A 22,132-nucleotide genomic window follows, 5' to 3' on the forward strand; every position below is an offset into this window, starting at 1 on the left:
TATTTTTGTGAAAATGCAAAAAAACTACCATATTGGAACAAATGCAAAAGTTTAGACCAGTGCCTAGGACAAGCCACATGTGATGATTCTGGTGGAATTGCATATTTATGGATGGACTGTAGCTTTTTGTAAATAAACGTTTGTGGGACAAAATGGGAATGTATGTGCTTGAAAAAAAATACATCTATACATATATCTATATACTGTGTGTGTGTGTGTATGTGTGTATATATATATATATATATATATATATATATATATATATATATATATTATACACACACATCAGCAGCATACTGTGCCATATCTTATACCCTATGGTGACAAAAGGGTATGGCTTAGTGAAAAGGGGTTGTGACATGAACTATTTGAAAAGAGGAGGACTTTACATTTTAATTATGTGCCCAGGGTATAAAAATGTTCAAGGGCACCTCTGTTCAAAAAGTTTTTAAAAAAAGGTACTTAATTATATGGGCACCACTTGAAATATGCCACCTGCTCTGTGCCCCCCAACACCGTCTACAGTCACGGTGGCAGGCAGCAATGGGGCTCTCAAGAGTGGTAAGTGCGAGGAAGGGGGATTCAGATCAGCAGCACGAGCTGCAGACTCATGAGAAAATCCGCCTTGTAATGACAGATGGGCGGAGTCCAGTGGCATCCCTATAATTAACAAGTACCAAAAAAAAAAAAAAGATAACTTCCAAGTCTAACCTACTACAACACGCGCCATCTCTACTCTTTTATCTAATTTAAAAAAAATGTGTTTTGCAAAATGAAGAGTTTTGCAGAGCTCCACAGAGCTGGCACCTTCTCCATCCATAGCAGGGAACACCCTTTATCTGCCCAACTCCTTTCGGATGGTGCAAACTTCTGCTCCACTGCAAACGTCCTCTCTTCATCCAACCACACAAATCTGAGCCCCTAGCACAGCTCGGGCTGGGCTTCATCTCCATCACCGATCTGCACATAGTAAATTGGGCCTTGTGAGATCTCCCTTAATAACTTTTTCCGTCCATGCTCCATTATGTACATGACCTGTCTCCATACACCTCAGCACACCGCGGGTCCCGTGTGTGGTTATACCGCGGTGTCTTCTGCTGAGCTGTGCGAGCACCGAGCCTGGATCTGCGCAGCTGGGCTGCTGGGCTGGGTGTGGGCGTGTCCTGGGTGTAGGCGGTGGGCGTGTCACGGGATCGGTTGGTGGGCGTGGCCCCTCTGACAGCCGAAGTAGTTCCCGGCATGCCCCGGGGCTGACGGGGCAGGCACTAACGAATTTGAATGAGGAGCTCTGCGCTTTCGGCGCCATTTTCGAGTCATGACTGGACCGGAGCGATTCGGAGTGGAGCTGTCGTGCGGCGGACAGAACCCGAGAAGCCCGGGCGGGTGCTGAGCCTCCGGGGACGGCGCTGTCAGGTGGGATGGGTGTGTGAGTGTGGACGGGGAGCTGGTGGAGCGGGCTGTCAGTCAGGTAATATAACATATATGTCAGCTGTACGGGCAGTAATGACATGTACGTGTTACACGGTGTCTCCATCCTGTGCCCTGTGTGAGGTGACAGCTCCGGGGACAGCTCGCTCATACTACAACCTGTGGTAACACCTGTGGGGGGGGGGCAGGAAAAATCTGAAAAAAATCTAAAAAAATCCCCGGGTGCCCCCCGAGCTCCCCCTGAGCCGCCGCCGGGTGCGGGGGGCTGGAGTTTGAATTTTCCAGTTTGAGCGGGAGAGGGGGGGCTGGGCGCGTACATCTGTCATTCGGCTGTATGGGGTGAGAGAGGGCTGCTGTCACCTCACCCACACCCAGTACCGGTCTCTACACCCCGCTGTACCCCTACACCCGGCTGTACCCCATCTCTTACTAACCTGCCGCCCGTCACCTGCACGATGTGGTCGGGTATATCTGTCACTCGGCTGTATGGGGTGAGAGAGGGCTGCTGTTACTTCACCCACACCCCAGTACTTTGCTCTGATGGCAGCGGGCACCCCTACACCCGGGTGTACCCCTACACCCGGGTGTACCACACCATCTGTTACCTGCACGATGTGGGCGTGTAGAGCTGTCACTCGGCTGTATGGGGTGAGAGGGCTGCTGTCACTTCACCCACACCCCAGTACCGGGCTGTGATGACAGCGGGCACCCCTACACCCGGGTGTACCCCTACACCCGGGTGTACCACACCATCTGTTACCTGCACGATGTGGGCGTGTAGAGCTGTCACTCGGCTGTATGGGGTGAGAGGGCTGCTGTCACTTCACCCACACCCCAGTACCGGGCTGTGATGACAGCGGGCACCCCCACACCCGGGTGTACCCCGTCTGTTACTAACCTGCCGCCCGTCACCTGCACGATGTGAGCGGCCGATGGATGTCGCCACTTTAGCGGCGGTTTGTACCGACATGACTTTGTCAGTAATAAGAGACGGGTCCTATGTGCTCCCCAAGACAGCCCGGGGGGACACCCCGAATCTGTCGCATTCGCCGCACGAAACTGTGTTGTGGCTTGGCAAGGAAAAGGTTAACGTGAAAGCTTCGTCTTTATTAGGTTCATAGAAATATATTTTATTTGTATTATCACAGACGATGTAGTAGGTAATCCCCATCGTCCATCCCGACAAGACATTTAAGTGCCAATTAATTGTAGATAAAAGAGCCATAAATGCAATAATCCAACGTGCTGCAGCTGCCCTTCATTCCTGACAGATCCCTGTATACCAAATGTGTGATACAATTAATTGGCACCGAAAATTAATATAATAGTGGATTCAAAATAAATATATAATCTTAGTCTCTATGAATTGCTGTACAGATGTCTGCTAGCAAACGCCTTCTGTGTCCCCCATTTATAACATTTATGTTTTGTATAAACTAGAAACAATGTTTAGTTTGCCTGTGAGTATGACATTGTCCCAGGTGTGGAAGTGGCAGGGAGGTGAGTATTGTAATGAGGAGTGTGGTGGGTTGTATGGTGACTTCTCAAAACTGTATTCTGCGGTTTCATCATTTCAGAACTGTAGAAATGATAGAAACCAGTCTGACATTACCAGTAAACTCTGCTTTTCTCCCCCAATATGTATTATCTTGTGCATTTTACCACTTTTTGATAACCACAGTTTTTAACAATGGTCTAGTCACAAATTTGTACATGTGATGGACCCTTTGCGGAGCCATATAAATAAAAGATAATATTGATACTAGTGTACCTTCTCTTTATGATTCATTTATACTTGTATACATATATTACCAATTGATAATACATGTAATATTGGTGTACAATATTTGTGTTTATTAAACTGCTGTGTGTGTATACCTTCATTTCAAACGTACACTGTCTCTTTATGTATGTGGCGGTATAAATATATTTTTTCATACCCACAGTGCAGTTGTACAATATTATATCTTGGGGATGTTCTATATGTCTGCTATAATCTCTAAATAAATTCTGTTGGTGGACAATTTTTTTCCCCATGTGTGAAATTTCGCTGTACCATAACGTCACTCTACATACATTCGTTTAGTACAAGAAACTCATTTATTTTTTTTCTTCCATATATGTTTGTGTGTGTGTATATAATATATAATATATATATATATATATATATATATATATATTTGCACACTAAGGCACACAACTATATTATATTTTAGTATCTGTATATTATACACACACAAATATTGCGCACCAAGATATAGATATATAAGTGCACCTTGGTGTGCAAAATTGTGTGTGTATCTATATCTATATATATATATATATATATATCTCACACACACCAAGGGGCATACATGTGTAGACGAGTAAAATGTAAAATATTGCACGCCAAGGGGCATGTATAAAAAAAAAAAATATATTTTATATGTGCTCCTTGGTGTGTTTTATGTTTTTGTGTATGTATATATTATATATATATATATATATATATATATATATATATATATATATATATATATATATATATATATATATATATAAAATTTTTTTTTACATATACACACATACACACACCCCTTGGTGTGCAATATACTGGTCTATATAGATGTGTTTGGTGTGCATTATTAATACCCATATACTTATGTTTTTTTCTTCTGGTTAAGTCATAAACTTGCTGTTTATAGATGTTTGGGGTGTACAGTATGATATACATTATATATTTGGATATCCAGTTATTGTACACTTGCTGTTTCCCCACGTATGCACTGTTGGTGTATATATTATCCCTGTTTGAGTAACCTATTGGTGCAGAGTATTATCACTCTAGTGATGACCTATATGTACAGGACAGTTCTACAGTCTGACACATATTTAGGTATAACTCCTGCACAGAATACCAGACAGTGTATGTAATGGTCGTCAGGGGTGTACGTATAATGTAGGCAGCTTGGCTGTGTATCCCGGCACAGGGAGCCTGTGTCACGGATGGAGCTGGAGTCCACGTCAGGTGTTAGCTGTGGACCGGACACTGGGATCGTGGGCTCGGTTACCAGAGACTTGTGCGTGATGTCGCTGTTGTTGTAGTACATAATGTAACACTTACATCTCCGTTATGTAATGTGAACCGTTCTCAGCTGTTAACCCTTCCCATCCATTACTGGCAGCTACTGTACGTGTTGGATAGGGATCTATATTCGGAATTAAAGGGAAGCGGCTTTAGGACTCATTACACCGCCCGGGTCGGCTGCTGACCGCAGCTATGACTGTCTTCAGCCCTGTCACAGTAACTCTTCCAGAGGAGTGTAGTATACACAGCACAGCTTATTAGTTCCTTGTAATATATGTGACTACACTGCGTGCTATCCATGCACACTACCATCGATAAAGCATCTGCCACTATTCAGTACAGTTCTCCACGTTGTGAATGTGATTTTGGATCAGTGAACAATTTCTTTTAAGATGCACAAACTAGGAAACGCTCATAGCCCAGATCCTCTTGTGCATCAGAATGGTTTAACGGGCTGCAATGATCGGGGGCCTTGCACATGATAATACACTGCAGGTGATGTGGCTTGTTAAGCCTTACTTACAACAGCTATGTTTTGTGTATTTAATTTATAATTCTTAGGGTACCTATTTCTAAGATGTACAGGCTTATGACATTCGAAAGCTATATGTGCTTTCCTGTGAGGCTGTAGTTGTCATGGGTGTGGTTACACTGTATACTTTGATGTACTCTGAATTTTTATGTAACCTTTTATATTTTTGTCTTTATTGATTAGTTACTTTCTATAGCACACTTGTAAAACTTCTATTGCTGGAAAGACTCATCAGAAAAATGTTACCATGATAAATCATTTCTTAGCTATGTTAAAATTGTTTTCCAGCAGGGATTCATTTCATCAATGTCAGTGTTATGTTTTAGCTTAGATTGTTGCATGTATTTCTTACTGGAAATGTTTGTATTTATTTTGTCTTATTTAACCTCTTGTGTCCCTCCATATGTGTGAAATTTTAGTTATATAAAAATTAGTGAAATTAGTCAACACTTCTATAGAATGAGTAATCACTTTTGACTAAACAACTTTATTTTTTTGTTACTGAAAATAACTGATCTTTTTATATGCTCTTTTTCAAATTATTACCCAGTTAGAAATAGCACATTTTAAGATCCTTATTAATTTGGATTTCATACATTTTGCGCAAATTCTATACCTGTATTAGTATGTTAAAATGATTTATATTGTGGACATTTGGTATAAAGTACTGAAAAAAAAAAATAGCGTGTAGTCTCATACTTTTTTCTTTTTTCTACAGATCTGTAATACAATGGGTGTCCTATATGAAAGTAGAGAAAAAGAAAAAATAATTAAAATTCTCATTAAAGTAAACATTCTATAGTTGCAATTATGAAATTGGCAGACATGTTTTATTTTTTATTTTTTTTAAAAAATAAAACTATTTTGACGTCCTCCATGTAAATCATATATATATATATATATATATATATATATATATATATATATATATATATATATATATATATATATATATATATATACATACATTTACACACACTATCTGTGTGTATGTATTTTTTTTTCTTCTCTGTTTGTATTGTAGATGTATATTTATATTCTATCATATAACTTTTTTAAAACATTTATATTACTTGATTACCTGGCTATCATTTGTCACACGTGTCTACTGCTGGCTTTTAAGTAATTTTAGGAGTCCTTTCTATGAGTTCACTAGATATATTACGGACTCCTAGATCTCAGTCTCCTGAAATTTATAGAGAAAGATGGAGATAGTGATATAGATGTCAGAGAAATAAAAATCTGGGCACTCCAGTGACAACCACTATGTAGATATGTAAAGAAGAAATTGCACTCCAGTAAATGATGCAATAGTTTGCTTTATTCCAGTAACGTTTTGAGACGCTTGTTTTTCTCTTTATCAAGCTTGATAAAGAGTAGACAAGTGTCTTGAAACATTGCTGGAATAGAGCAGACCTGTGTGTGTATAATATATATTATAATGTATTTTCTCTTTTATGAGTGGAATAAAGATTAACAATATTGTGAACTTAAAATACTTAAGGCTGCTCATCTATTAGGCAGTAACTGATATAGTGGCAGCATGGGTTAACTTCTTTGGCTGAAATGGCAAAAGGGTTAATGTTTGCTGGAAATTCAAATGTCCCAGCCTCTGACTGAGTTCTCGGCACAATTGACCTTGTGAAAAGCGTTAACTGCAGTTGCAATTGAGATTTGGGCCTATCTAACAGAGTGCATATTTGCATCTAATTTTGTTATATTTTACCTACATTTTTACAGTATAACAGGCTGAAGTGCCTAACGTGTAATAAATATTAACCACATTGACCTCTATGTTTTGTGTTTTTCCATTTAACACAAATTAGGTTATTTTTGCTTTCTTTTTTTTTTTTTTTTATTCTGCATTTGTGGCTATTGTGAATGATTACCAAACTGTCACAAATGTTTTCAATACCAAGCCTAGTACAGCTCTTGAATGCATGATAGTATGTGCAATTCTTTATTGCTGGTCACTGCATATTCCATATGTACAATTTTATACTTTTGGGACTGTACTCATGTTTGTAAATTTTATGTTATTTTCAAATGTTTGATCACTCTTAAATATTACATATGTCCACAGATATTCTTTAGCATCATGTCATTTTGTGTAGATCCACAGGAATAGCTTATATATTTTTATAAGTATTCTGGTTAATGCAATGCTTTGGGATTGTAATCTGTATTGTTCACTGGGGGCTGTTGTTGCTTTGATTGGAAACACCTGTAATGCAAGATTATAATTTGAAAGTTCAGTGGTCTACACACAACATGAGGTCAGTTTGATGACCTATAAGCATGTTTGAGGATCAACCCTGAATCCTGGTCTCGGAAATCTGTTGAGTGTCTTCATGCTATGTTACATGGCACTTTTATTGCAGGTTTTGACCTTTTCAATATATAATGCAGGTTTGAGGTGGGGGTTGGCTTACTGCTGTGGTTAAAAAGGCTTTAGCTGTGCAGAAAGCTAATGTTCACAACTCCTATATAAGAGTTATAAGCATGGGAGTATGTATTCCTCCTTCCCTGCATATATGTTGAATACGTCTACATGTAAGTCAGAATTGTGACAGTTATTTAAAGGACTTTTTGTCTTCCTTTCCAGACCTTATCAAGAAAAAAAAAAAGATGCTTCAGTGACAATGACTAAGCTGGTAAGTTTACAAAGTATTGTGACTGCACCTGTCGGGTGTGTGTGTGTGTATATATGTGATATGCAGTATAATTAGTTTAAATATGATCTCTAGATAAATAGATGTGTCTCTCTATGTATCTGTGTGTATATATTTCTATTGATTTTATATAGAATGTATGTATAAATGTGATGGAATATATATTTAAATGTTTCTCGTAAAGTGTACTGGAGCTACAAATACAAGTAATCAAACATAACCTGTCAAACTGTTAATTTCAGAAGAATGTGGCTTTCACTTTTCACCCAGAATGCCCAGCAATCAGATGGCTACTGTTAGTAAGAGTCATTTCATCCAAGCACTGTTGAGTGGTTTAGAATTTAGGTATACACACAGCATGTAGTTAATAGTGCCAGATAAAAAAAAAAAAGAGATCTCTATTCATTTGAGACATAAGTCATTTTCCAAAAATTAACTTTTGGAAGGTTATACCTGTTAAAGACCTAACTTATTGTTGTGCATTAAAAAAATATATTAACAATTCCTGAGTATAACTGGCTTATGGGATAAAAAACACTGGCTTTTTGCTGCTATGCTTGGAAATCTTGGCTTTTACAAAAGTCCAAATCACCTGCCGTGGTTTTTTGTGTGAAAAATTTGAGTCTTAAAATAAAAACTTATATCTGTCTTCATTTCAAATGTGTCAAGTCGGTGACAAGTACATTGAAGCATTGTCAGTGATTGGCTCTAGACATACTTTGGTAGTGTTCTGGGGGCATGAATGCTATTCCTAGCTGTTATCGCAAACTGTAAAGAAGACAAGCACGATAGGTTATGTATTGTATGTGTGTGCTGAGATTCTTTGGAATATGTTTTTATTTGCATTAATATAATGTATAACATTAATGAGGAAATGTTTCTTTAACAACTTATGATTTTTTTTCCCTCCTATTGCTTATGTGTATCTAGCTTCCTGCTGTATTGTGTAGGATTTTTCTTTCTCTTGTGGGTAAATTTCTTGGTCCATATTGAAATGTTCTCTAAGTCGTTCTTTCTTGAGTAACATGGCACTGTGTATTCTAGACTATATGTTGTCCTGTTAACATTATTCAGAATCTCAGATAAATATGAAACTTTTGTTTATGGGCCGTGTGAGAGCCCACACTAAAATGTTTCATCTAGGACCAGTGGAAGCAAGCGAATGGCTTGCACCTGCAATGCTTTCTTTGACTTAATATTACTAAACCCACAATTCTAATGCCTGCAGTTTTGTAATTCTTCCATCTAATGCAAACGTGCATATGTGAGCTGTTAATACTATAAAAGGCTGATGTAGCAAGCAGTGTTCTCTATATTTTAAACAACTCTCCCCCCCCCCCCCCCCCCCTTTTTTTTTATTTTTTATTTTTTTATAAATTCTATTTTGTACTTCTGATGTGTTTACAACATTAACAGTCATGTCAATCATTATCTGGAAAACAGTTGTTGCACATTTGGTACAATCCTTTTTTTTAGCATCTGGGCACCCCAAAACGTCTTGTACTATTAAGTGCTTCATACCACTCTGTTTGTGTATGCACCTGCAAGAAATGTGGATCATGTGTAACTGGAATTTGAGGCTAATGCGTCATGATTTGCAATGCTGGATTTTCACTCTACTTTTGTTCTGAATAAAGTCCTGGAGCCAGGTAGTGTTTGGCCTGTATTACTTCACATGCACATTGGGGCAGCACGGTGGCTTAGTGGTTAGCACTTCTGCCTTACAGCACTGGGGTCATGAGTTCAATTCCTGACCATGGCCTTATCTGTGTGGAGTTTGTATGCGTGAGTTTCCTCCGGGTGCTCCGGTTTCCTCCCACACTCCAAAAATATACTAGTAGGTTTATTGGCTCCTATCAAATTAACCCTAGTCTGTGTGTGTGTGTGTGTGTGTGTGTGTTAGGAAATTTACACTGTAGGCTCCAATGGGGCAGGGACTGATGTGAGTGAGTTCTCCGTACAGAGAATTAGTGGTGGTATAATGCACAACCATATCCTCCTATACTGCTCCACATATGAAACAAACTACTCCATGTAAACTACATGTCACAGAAAAAACATTTTTTATTTTATTTTTATGCTGTCCATACTACATACACACTGTCCTCCAATGCAGTCACGTAGCAAGGCCTTATGCAGCAGTTAATCCCTTTAATGTCGCCATAGAGCAATGTGCGCCCCCCCCATGCACTTCTTTAATGCTTCAAAACATCTTTCCATGCCATGTGACATAGATTATCTGTTTCAGCCAACTCCACTTTAATGCCTAGAATTGATTATCAGTTTATATAGACAAAATAGTTGCAGATTAGAATCACTTTTTCCTTTACTGAATCTAAAATGTTGCTTTTAATAAAATGGCTAATGTACCAGAAACATTAACTTTTACTTTTATGGCAACTTTTAACTAGTATTCTGGGGACTTTCTGGATAAAAGGATTTTTCCAGGATTTGGAGCATTGCATCTAAAACATACCGTCAAAAGATCATTTAAATTTAGAAATATCTTCTGTCTTTTCCCTTGTCTCTTTACTCATCATTTACTTTGTGTAATAGTGCTCCTATGTGACTGTAGATGAAGGCACTATTTGTATGGGTAATTTTTATCATTGAGCAGCAACAGTTTGACTTATTTATAGATTTTTCTTTTACTCTCAATCTTTTTGGTTAATGGGATAAAAGATTAGATAGATAGATAATAATATATATTTTTAGAGTGTGATAACTCATCAGTATTGTGCCTAACTTCAAATTATGGCTTCACGTGAGTGTTTACATATACTTTTGAATGTTACATGCTTCATTATAATTAATGATTTATTTCAGTTTTTCACACTTTACTTCATAGTTTTTTTGTAGTATGTAGCAAGCCAACAAATACCCAAAACTGTGTTCACCAGATCCCATTTACCTCAGAGCATATTATTTGGTACGCTCTCTCCTGGGCTGGCTTCCTTCAAAATTATTTTATCACCACAGTGCTTAGGGGAAAACAGGACGCACATAAAACAGGGACATACAAGGTACACAAAATAAATGTAGACATGAAAACAAAGGGTAGAGAGGGCCCTGCTCAGAGATTATATACTAATTGGAAGAGGGCACAACTCAAACAGGAGCGAGTGCGACTCAGAGGAAATTAGGACAGTTGTGAGGGTGCATTTGTGTGTAGTGTAGAAGTGTAAGCGCTAGTAAAGAGATAGGCTTCAGACCAGTTAAATATTTGAAGGCTGGTAGAGTTTGTGCCTGGTAGGCAACTCAATAAGTGAGTATCTGTGCCAGGGGTAGATCTAGAATTTTATAGGGGGGAGAGGTGATTTAGTCCCCGCCCCCCTTTTTGGCAGCTAAGGCTGCCTGCGGCTGCACACTATGTGCAGGTTCGTTCGACAGACAGGTAGGGAGAGTGCTGCCTGGCCGCTCTGATTGTGTTTTAAACACAATCAGAGCAGCTGGGCAGCACACTCTCCTTGCCTGTCTCTGTCGAACGGACCTGCACATAGTGTGCAGCCCCCGGCAGCAAGCCCCTGTAAGGGAGGCAATCGCTCCTCCCCCTCCCCTGGATCCGCCACTGATCTGTGCGGGACAAGACTTGTAGGCGGGAATGGTTACAAGAGATGAGTTGCAGGTGTGAGACGGAGGGTATTTTGATACAAGATGTATTCACAAAAAATAAATACTTAGATCCAATCTATTAATCATAGCTAACAGGTTGTGCGCCTTCATCGTTTACAGATGGCTTTAATAGAGATCAAGTATACACGACTTACACCTTGCTATGTGACTTCTCCAAGGTCCCTGGGGGCCAAGAGCAAAACGTATTTATGCTGGTCATTTGAAATCCTACATAATTAGAAAATGAGTGTTGTGTAGAACAACTAATTCACTTTATATTTCACTTTCTAAAATTACCTTTTTATAAAGGGGCAGTACCTCTTAGTATGTACTCCATTACTAGTGTGTGATTATCCAATGTTTTATATAGTATTATGGGACTGGCACCTATACATTTTTTATTTTTTTAATATCTTATATTTTCAGAAAGTGGAGCTGGCCTTGATGGGTGCTAGCATCAGATTTCTGTGCACACTCGTATCTGGCCATCAGACATGGAAATGCTTAATAGTTCTGCATAAGTACTTGAGCAGGGATGGAATGCATTTCCTTTTTGTCCTGTTGTGTATGGCCTGGTTGTTCAGAAGATTTCATATGGACAAAAGTCAGAGCACCCTCTTAAATATTTTAGAAAGCAATTACACATGCAGAATAAGCAATAGTGAACTGGGTTACCCTTATTTTTGCCTTGTCATGTGGCAGTACCTCCGGCAAAGTCCAATTCCACCACATGTGGCACAAAAAAACTACAATTTCTGAGCATACTCTGTCCAAAATCTGTCATCACTTTGAGTATGCCATATATCTCGTCTTGTTCTTGGTCTGTGAGCATTTAGGCTCTATTTCTACATTTACAGCACACAGGCCTAACTATGTGGTTTTATTTTATTTTAATTCTTTTTTTTTTTTTTTTTTGTTTTTTAAGAAGAAGAAACTGCTTTTTAAACACACAGTAGTCAATGTTGGTTAGAAAAAAAAAAAAAAATAGTCCATTCTCACACCGTGTGTGTAGTTTAGTTAACTGACCTGAGCAGTACAGTGACACAGTGGCTAGTATTGCAGCCTCTCTGCACTGGGGCCATGGATTCAGTTCTGACCAGGACACTATGTGGAGTTTGTGCTTCCCATGTTTGCATCAGTCCAAAAAACATACTGGTATGTTAATTGGCCTCTGACTAAATTAACCCATGTGTGTTCATGTAGTAGAGAATATCTGTTGTAAGCTCCACTGATGTGAATGATGATGTATTCTCTGTAAGCACTGTAAATAGGGTTATCCGTCTTGTGCAGACACTTGTTAAGCATCCAATGTCCTAATACATGGCTATGGAAGCTGAACTTGCATGTAAGAGGGCCTGCTGCAGTCTGCTCCCTTACTTTATTACCTGGGTGATATTTGTATAATCTGGGATTCCACTCTGCTAAACGCAGACATTAACTTTGTCATTTCTGTCACATTGTCCTGTCCCCTGAAGTGTTAAAGGGAAAACATCATGTAAATATTTTTTTCAATATGCTGCAATATTATATTTTTATGGGTGTGTATTTTACATTATGAAGTGTATTTCACAGTGATGACCATGAAGAGGCGCACACAAAAACCGTACACCTTGCCAAAAATACGTACCACAAATTATAATACATATTCTATTTTTTTCTTAAAATCTTGCTTTATTTTGTAGGGAACGGAGCTATTTTGTGATATTTAATTTCAAAATGGTTCAGATGGTGCTCTCTACATGCTACCATGGTTCTAAATGTCTGGCCAACACCCGTAGTCATTCTTTTCCATATTCAGCCATTTGTTAGAGATTCTTTGCCTGTGTTACACACCTCACAATAAATATACGGAGTGCTGACAATATCTATGATCGTTTTCTCTTTGGTATATATGAATGATACTGCTGCTTGATGCAAGACTGCAAAACTGATTTTATGTTGATGTTTAATACCTGTGTGTTACTTTCACATTACCTTAACATAGTTTTAAAATAGGTGTTCTGTATTTTTATTTTGGTTTCATTTTAAGAAAATATGCAGTGTCATGGCAGTTAATTTTCTAACTTTTATCCTAGTTAATATTCCTGTCCGTTAAACAATTTGCACCAAAATCCTCAGTATAAAAGAATTGAAAGTACTATTATTTCCCACTCAAGTTAAAACCACTCCCCCCCCCCCCCCCTCCCTTTAATACAACAGTGAAGGCATAGCTAATTTAGCTGAGCTTTATTTAAGTGTGAGTGGGTTGTATAATTTTATTTGAAAATACTGAAGGAGTACTATGTAACCTATTTTGTCAGAGTAATCCATGTTATCCTAGTTTTTATTAGTTGCATAATATATGTGGACTGTGTGCTCCTATATGGCTCAGTATTTGTTTTGATTGCACATATACAGTTCATTAAGTAGTTTGATAACCAATAATGATTGTCTAGAAGCATGGCTGATTGTGCCTGCAGTAATTCTACAGATACTGTGCAGCTTTACATTTATTCTTCATACTATCCTTCTAGATTATTTAACCTATTGTTTATCTTCTATAGAATAACATGAACTTTGCATTTTACCTGTGGGACTCCTGTATTCTTATAACAGACCAGTGATATTTTATGTATAACCTTTTGTAAATAACTTTTCTTAGTGCATAACTGTCCTCCAGGCCCAGTCTGGAAAAACTGGAAAAGATTTGCAATAGTAGATTCTAGCACCAGTGTGGTCTGATCACCCTGATATACTCCCAGCACTGGGAAACATATTTTTAGTTTATTATAGATCCCCTCTCCATCAATCCATGAAGAGGTGGTTAATCTAGTGGATTTGAGATCCCATGCGACCTTCAATATGATCTTTACCCAAACCCTCCAAACACACTGGGTCTGTATTTATCAGGGTTCTTCCAAATTCAAAGGGTTAACATTATTGTACTTTACATTAGGGTGCACAGAATTTGTATTACTAATATTACAGAGCTGTAAAAAGGGTTAAATGTCAGTCATTTAATAAATTTTATTTTTATTTTTTGGGTCGTGGTCAAACTCAGTGATTTGATGAAGAAGCTCTGGGGGGAATTAAATTCTTTTAACCCTGCGGTAAGTGATTTTAACGCGTTCCCGGATTTGGGAGCACGTTAACTTTACCTGTTCAAATCCATTTTTAACGCACCGCTTTGTTAGCGGAAACTGTCCCTTCGCGGACAATTAGATGATTCTTTGAAAGTATAGGGAGGGAGAAGTGTTAAAAGCTATTCAACTTTTTTTTGTGCGTTAAACAACTGTCAAATCGCCAGTTTTACCTCGCACCTCATGGCTGTGCAAAAATGAAAAACATAAAAAAAAAAAAAATTACATGATTTCAATAGTTTTCTTATGTTTCTTAGCAATGTAGAACATGGAAAAGGCGTTTTTTTTTTGTTTTTTTTTTACGAGCAGCATGTAAAAAATAAAATAAACACAATAATCACTAATGTATGGACTAATGTTTTGTCATTGTATAGTAATAAAAAGTACTATATGTGTATATATATATGTGTGTGTGTGTGTGTGTGTGTGTGTGTATATATATATATATATATATATATATATATATATATATATATATATATATATATATATATATATATATATATATATATATATATATATATATATTGGTTGTGTAATGCAATACAAATGTATGCCAATGCATTTTTTTTTTTTTTTTATATATAGATGACCGCATTAAATACTCCCCTCCCCTAAAAATTTGCAAGCGCCGATGGTTAATGCGCAGGGGGCGGCGTTACCTGTTTTTAAATTGAATAGCACAATTTTTTTTTATGCTGCGGTACCTAAAAACGGTCGTGCCCACTGGTCAAAACCCGCACGGATAGATTTAATTTTTTGACACTGCAAAAAAAAAAAAAATACTGCGGTCCCCCCTCTGTCTACTTTCCCAGTGAATCATTTTGGTGACCTTTTTTGCCACAATTAACCACATTTCTGACTTGCGCTAGATGGTTATGACTACGGTTTACTACTTTTTTTAAAATGTCTGTTTATAAAGAATAGCCTTTGCATAATTTTAAATAAGCAGCAGAGCTTTTAGTGCTTCGGCAATAACTGGCTTAGAGTTTTGGTACGTTTGGTCAAACTAAAACCCAGAATGTAAATTACATGTAAGTGCACTAAAATCTTTAAATGGATATGGTCACTTCTAAAAATCGAAATTCAATCAGTGAACTAGCACAACAGACCATTTAAATACATTTCACACTCCAAAACTTTTCAGCAAAAATTTTAATACAAAACTAATTTCTATCATGTGGGAAGTTTGATGTGTAAAGAATGAGCAACACCCTTACCGGAAAACTGTTTAAATAAAGTACAATATCTACTAAACTCCCGGTGTGAGAACAGTGATCCTATAGAACAGTGATCCTATAGAACAGTGATCCTATAGAACAGTGATCCTATAGAACAGTGATCCTATAGAACAGTGATCCTATAGAACAGTGATCTGCTGCCAATTTGTAGTTGTGTATGCATCTAAATTTTCAAATAATAAGCTGCCAAGAGTTGTAGTAATTGCTTGTTGCAATCAATAGGCCACTAAATAAATGCTATTTTCTTCATTCCATTAGTATTTGTAAAAATGAGCAGCACTATTTAGAACACAATATATATATATATATATTATTTTTTTTTTATTTATAATTTTAATTTTGTGCTGCCTTATTTTGGTTTATTTTGTGAATATATTTTTGTAGTTAATGATCGTTTTGGTTTTCTTTTTAATGATCAGGTGTAAATTGTGCCCTTTTGTCATGTTTACAGGAAGACTTTATGGATTGCATATGATTAGTGTGACAACTTTTTTGTGTTCTCCTTTTTCACAAATAAGTTAGAAAATGATTCTCTTCTTTCACTTCCCGTCCTTGAAATGTCACTGTATTTATGTAGCCTCCTTCACAATTGTGGTTATTTTGGCATCTACACAGTGCAGTTTCCCCCCTTTTTTTTTTTTTTTTTTTGTGTGCGCAAAAAGATAGAAATTATAACTATCCTTTCAGTTCATTACTTGGAAACATATGGTCTTGACACTTTAAGCGAACAGATTAAGTAGTCTAAGTGCTAGCTTTGTGGCCTATGGCTTAGTTTCCATTGTTATGGCTTTTAATTTCACTGCTTTTTTACTTTTCAAGTATTGGTTTTATTAAATTAGGTTGTAGCACTTCTAGGAAAACTTTATATAAAAGTTTGTAGCTTAATAGGTAAAACAATATTGTCTGAGAGGCTCTTGGGTCCCGCTTTCTAATAAGATGGTCAGGGTAAAAAGCCCCTGATTGAGAGCAATAAAACTACATAATCAGGAGAAATTATATTTTGATATTTATTTGGAACAGGAGTGTGTTTTATGTTGTAAGGACATGATGCGGTGGTGGGTATTTAAAGGGGTTGTCCTGAGTGCTGAAGGCACGTGATTGGTTAGCTAACCAATCACATTCCTCAACTTTAGACTTTGCACACACACATCCCCTTTCAAACTTCTCTCTGGAGAGCTGCTGGATGGTGCTTCCCTTTACAGAAGGCATGGTCTCATCTGTATTACTCCAGGAGCAACGAGAGAAGATTTGTTTGGCCAGTATTTTGTTGATAAACTTCCATGTTTCTTTGAACAGTGTATTGGACACTGGCATTAATGAACACAACTAGGTATAGTGTGTGTATATATACATATGTATGTAAATACTGCTTTATCAGTCTGATTTAACATCTGCTGTTTTTAAACACATTGAGGGGGGTGTTGTGGGTTGCAATAATACCCCCATTTTATTAGGTTATGTAGCAGGCTTTTCAGTTGCATGCCCCTGCTTGAATGGGTACAAGCCCATTTGTAAGACCTTGATGTTCATTGTCCTGTGGAAATGTTATTCAAAGCTGTGATCTTATTCACTTACAGTAGTAAAGCTTCTATTTTAATATTTGACCCTTGTGTTTAATCCAGTTACATGATCACTATTAACAAGTTCTTTTTTTTTTTTTTTTTTTTTTTTCTGTGTAGGAGCAGATCCTTGGAGCCTACAGGTAATTTATACTTTTTTTTTTTTTTTTTTTTTTAAATAGTGCCTTGAAATTTGTAATCTCAAATGAAACGAGCCATACTCCAGAGTGTGTGTGTGTTATGCACTTTATTATGATTTATGTTGAAACAAAGTACTTTATTTGGCACTAACGTCAAACTATTTAAGTGGCTTTCAACCCAAATGATAACTATTCTATTTTGGACGGTTATACACATACTTGCTACCGATTTTATAAAAGTTGTATTTTTCAACAATTTCCTAAATGTCCACTCATCTCAATATGTGAGGATATTGTGGAAAGTTTCACTACCCCCCCCTCCTGTTCCACCACGGTGTGTATGTGTGTGTATATATGTCTATTCTCAACCTGTCAAATCTTAGACCATAGCATATGCTGCATGCACACTTTCAAATCGCACTTATAAAGCTGTGAAAGGTTGAATGGTACATTTTTGTTTTTTTGGGTGTTTTTTTTTTTTTTGTTTTTTTTTTCTTGTGCAGTGCTTTCTAAATTTTCATGCTCAAACTTGGGTGCCACTTTACACCTTTTAACTATATGAACTATGAATATTAGATTGTTTTTTGTTTTTGTTTTTTGTCTTTAGGAATTCATGATGATACGATTGTTAATTACCTTGGTGTACAGTAGCAGCACATAATGGTTTGTGGGATACACAGAGGTGCAGGCCATATTGTGCTGCCGCCAAAAACGCAAGGCTTGCATCCTTCCAAAAAGTCATCAGCATTTGTGTGTGAAAATGGCAGCAGTGCTTTAGCAGCACGTAAATATTGGAGTTAACTCTTTACATTCTTCCAATATTAACAGTGCTGCTAGAGTAAAGCTAACCACTACCTTTTCCTTTGCAAGAAGTGTCCACTTCAAGATTTTACCCAGGAATACTACCATTCAAGTAAAGCAAGCTTTATGTATATGGTGCTAAAAATACAAACTGCTTCTAGACTTGGTTGTACGCTGTATTTGTGGTGTGTTTCTGCAGCAGTATATTCTGAACAAATGTTAGTTAGCCTGTCCTATTATTGACTAGGAGTACAGCACTACTGCAGGGAATATAGGAATGATCCCACATTAGTTTGGAGGGTGTGGATTATATTGAGGGGGTTGCCAAAAATTGGATAACTTTTTTTTTTTTTTTTCTGATTCAGGGTTTTTATAATATTGTCATTTTGGGTTGCAAGGAGCCATGCCCCACTCGCACCCGATTTTATCAAATGTGCATTAAAAAAGTAGTGTACCCTGCTGTCTGACAAATTGTTGCACAGAAACTTTACAACACTAAAACCACATTTATACATCACTGATGTATAAATGTTTTTTTGTATAATAGCCATAAAGTTGTATAGTTTATATTGGTTTATGTATATTGGGGTGGAGAAAAATCTGAAATACATAGGAGCCAGCATGAAACACCTCATTCCCCCCCCCCCCCCCTTTTTTTTTTCCCCTCCCCTTTTATCCTCCACATCCTGTGTACTTCTTAAAAGACAGAATACATGAGATGGTTATAGTTATGTCTTAAAATGTATCATTCATATAGGATCTGCTTATAATATGTATTTTCTATATAACGTTTAATCACCTTCCACCATGTATGTTTGTACAGTCTACAAACTATATGGATGCAGTATTGAGGTGGGGGAGGAAGGATTAATGATGTAAGAATACAAAACATACATTTTGCCATATCTAGAAAAGCTGGGACAACCACCATAAATTAGGTTGTTTTTCAATATAACATGATTATGCTAAATCTCATCTATATAACATATATGATTCAAGTATAATACAAATCAACGTTAAAGTTTATGCAGAGTTGTAAGAAATAGGCAATAATGTAGCTCTATAGTTTATCATGAGACAGTAGCTTAATATTTGTCTATCATATATTTCATATATTGTCAGATCATCTATATTATTGGTTCACTATAAAGTAACATGGTTATAAATGATGAAAATTGGTAGCATACACCCTTTACATCATGATGATGCTATGTAGTGATACATGTAACCACCTAACAATTCCACAAATAAAAGTTACAGAATGTCACCTTTCTAAATTGATTATATTCTGTTCTTTATTAGAAAACCCCACAGGAAAAAAAAATCTCCTGGGCACAATGGTTAAAATTAGCGGTATTGTATCCTTAAAAACTAGACCCTCCTCTAAATAATAAACTTTAATGTTCTAATCCCACAATAAATAAAATGAAAAAAGACTAAACATGACTGATTACAGATAGAAAGGAGTAACCTCCTAAAACAGGGATGTATAGGTTATAAATCCTGATGCATGTTTTGCCTGTAGCTTCATTGTGGGAGATGTTTATCTAAACAGTGCGCACTTGTAGGGGATTTGCTGTATACATTTTTTTTTAGCTTTACTATAGTTTACATCTCCTATTAATAATACTCATTGTTCTTTTAGAACGGTGGGCATTTTTGTGTGTGTGTGTGTGTAATACACACTGATCAGCCACAACACTAAAACCACCTGCCTAATATTGTGTAGTTCCCCCTTGGGCTGCCAAAACAGCTCTGATCTGTCAAGACATGGACTCCACAAGACCTCTGATGGTTCTATCACCAAGACGTTAACCTTCTCTCCCCACGCGTATCAATGAGCCTTGGGCGCCCATGACCCTGTCGCTGGTTCACCTGTTGTCCTTGGTTCTCTTTTAGTAGGTACCAACCACTGCATACTGGGAACGCCCCACAAGACCTGCCGTTTTGGAGATGCTCTGACCCAGTCATCTAGCCATTACAATTTGGTGCTCGGATCCATTTTTCCTACTTCCAACACATTAACGTCAACAGCTTGATAATTTGCTGTCTAATATATCCCACCCCTTGACAGCTACATTGTAATGAGATAATGTGATTCACTTTACTTGTTAGTGGTTTTAATGTTATGGCTGATTGAGAGAGGCTCTGACTGGTTAGCCGCCCCTGCTCTAAGAGCCACAAAATATCCATATACGACAAAGAGCCAGCTTTATTTTTTATATATATATATATATATATATATATATATATATATATATATATATATATATATATATATTTGTGCATATACATATACACAGTATAAAATGCGCATACATAACGCACACACATACATTGAAAATAAAATATAATTTACTGATCTTGATAAGTGACAAAGATAACAAACATTGCCATTGTCATCTTGAGGAATGATGTAAAGCGATTTGCCCATGATAGTGTGTGATGTGTCAAACGGCTGTTTGATTGCCACTCGGGTACCTATCTCAAGGCCTGTCAAACACAATGATCCAAAAAAAGATACTTAAAAAGGCAATTAGAGAAATAACACACTCCCCTAAAATATAGGCAGGCACCTGTGAATTAATAAATAAAATAAATCTGATCAGATAAAATATTCAGTGTATAACCAAAATAATTCCTATATTAACCAAACCACTATAGCTTACTATAACTATCATGAGGTAAAACAACTGTATGCCCTGTGATAAAACTCACTGTGCCACTTCCTGGTTCATAGTGGTTGCTGGGTAACTGACAACCAATCGCTGATGAAATCTGTGAAAGCTCTGATCACCATTTCTTAATTTATTTGCAGGTTTTAATGTGGTTGGTTTTGGTTTTTTGTTTCTCTATCTGGCACCATTATGCCTATTTAATTGCTTTACATCTTCAAAATGAGTATATTTAATCTGCTGCCTAGTTGATATATAATGTCCGATTTCCAGGATTTTTATTTTGGGTTAAGAAAGTTATCTCTTCTGCCAGACTTTAAAAAAATTTAAATATAATAGAGGTGTGTACAAAACATACGTTTTCTGTAAGATACAGAGCTCAGAAACATATTCAAATATTGAAGTAACACTTTCATTGCAAAACACTCGTTTTGCTGGCATATCTTTTAAACCTGCTCTTTAATACAAACACACGAGCCAATCCACAGCACGTTGAGCCCTGACGTGGATGGGCTACAGCAGGTTTCACACTCGTCTGCCAGAAACTGGAAATTGATGCTACAATGAGCACAGGCTCACCAGCACTGGAAAAACATTGTCCGCTCTGACGAATCTTCGCTTCTGCTGCAACATGCAGATAACTAGGGTCAGAACGATCTGGTGACTAAGTCTGCGTTGATGAGATTATTATTATTATTTATTATTATTATTATTATTATATCAAAATGCAGCATAAAGACATGCTTTGAAACTATTAATTGTACACTACTGTGTCAGTGTAATATATGAAAGGTGTATATAAAGGTGTTAAGAAATTTTAAGTTCGGTGCTCCTTGAGAGAAGTACTGTTGAGCTGTGCAATGTTGATGATAAAACGCAGCTGCAGTTGAAGATAACTGAAATAGTGTTTAACTACCATAAGTAATGTTCAGTAGTAGCTTAATTTGATCTTCCCAAACTACCTGTTTATGGTTATAACTTCACTGACTGCAGCAGAGGAGCACAACATAAACAAGAAAAAAAGGCATCAAAAAGAAAAAAATGCTTACTAGCTAGTAAAAGTTTGCAAGTATAAAGTTTGTAACATATGAGAGAGCAATGGGATATATTAAGGACAAGAGCAGTATCAAAGTTGACACTCTTCGGGATAAGCTGGAAAGCACTCAAAAGACTTTAATTACGTGGATGAAATGGTTATTCTGCTGGTACATTTTAAACTTCTGTACAGTATATACCAGACACTTTGCTTAAGAATGCAAGAATTTTCTATTTAGATATGTAACTGC

General features: G+C 37.1%; 1 long non-coding RNA gene across 1 annotated transcript; it reads left to right on the forward strand.

The window, feature by feature from the left end:
- Window positions 1-1,251: 1,251 nt before the first annotated feature.
- LOC142140106 (uncharacterized) lies at window positions 1,252-19,452 on the forward strand. The gene is made up of 4 exons (XR_012688296.1): window positions 1,252-1,413; window positions 7,633-7,681; window positions 17,351-17,373; window positions 17,978-19,452. It is a non-coding gene; the product is annotated as an uncharacterized LOC142140106 (long non-coding RNA).
- Window positions 19,453-22,132: the final 2,680 nt, after the last annotated feature.

The sequence above is a fragment of the Mixophyes fleayi genome, chromosome 2 (assembly GCF_038048845.1).
Source record: "Mixophyes fleayi isolate aMixFle1 chromosome 2, aMixFle1.hap1, whole genome shotgun sequence".
Classification (NCBI taxonomy): Eukaryota; Metazoa; Chordata; class Amphibia; order Anura; family Limnodynastidae; genus Mixophyes; species Mixophyes fleayi.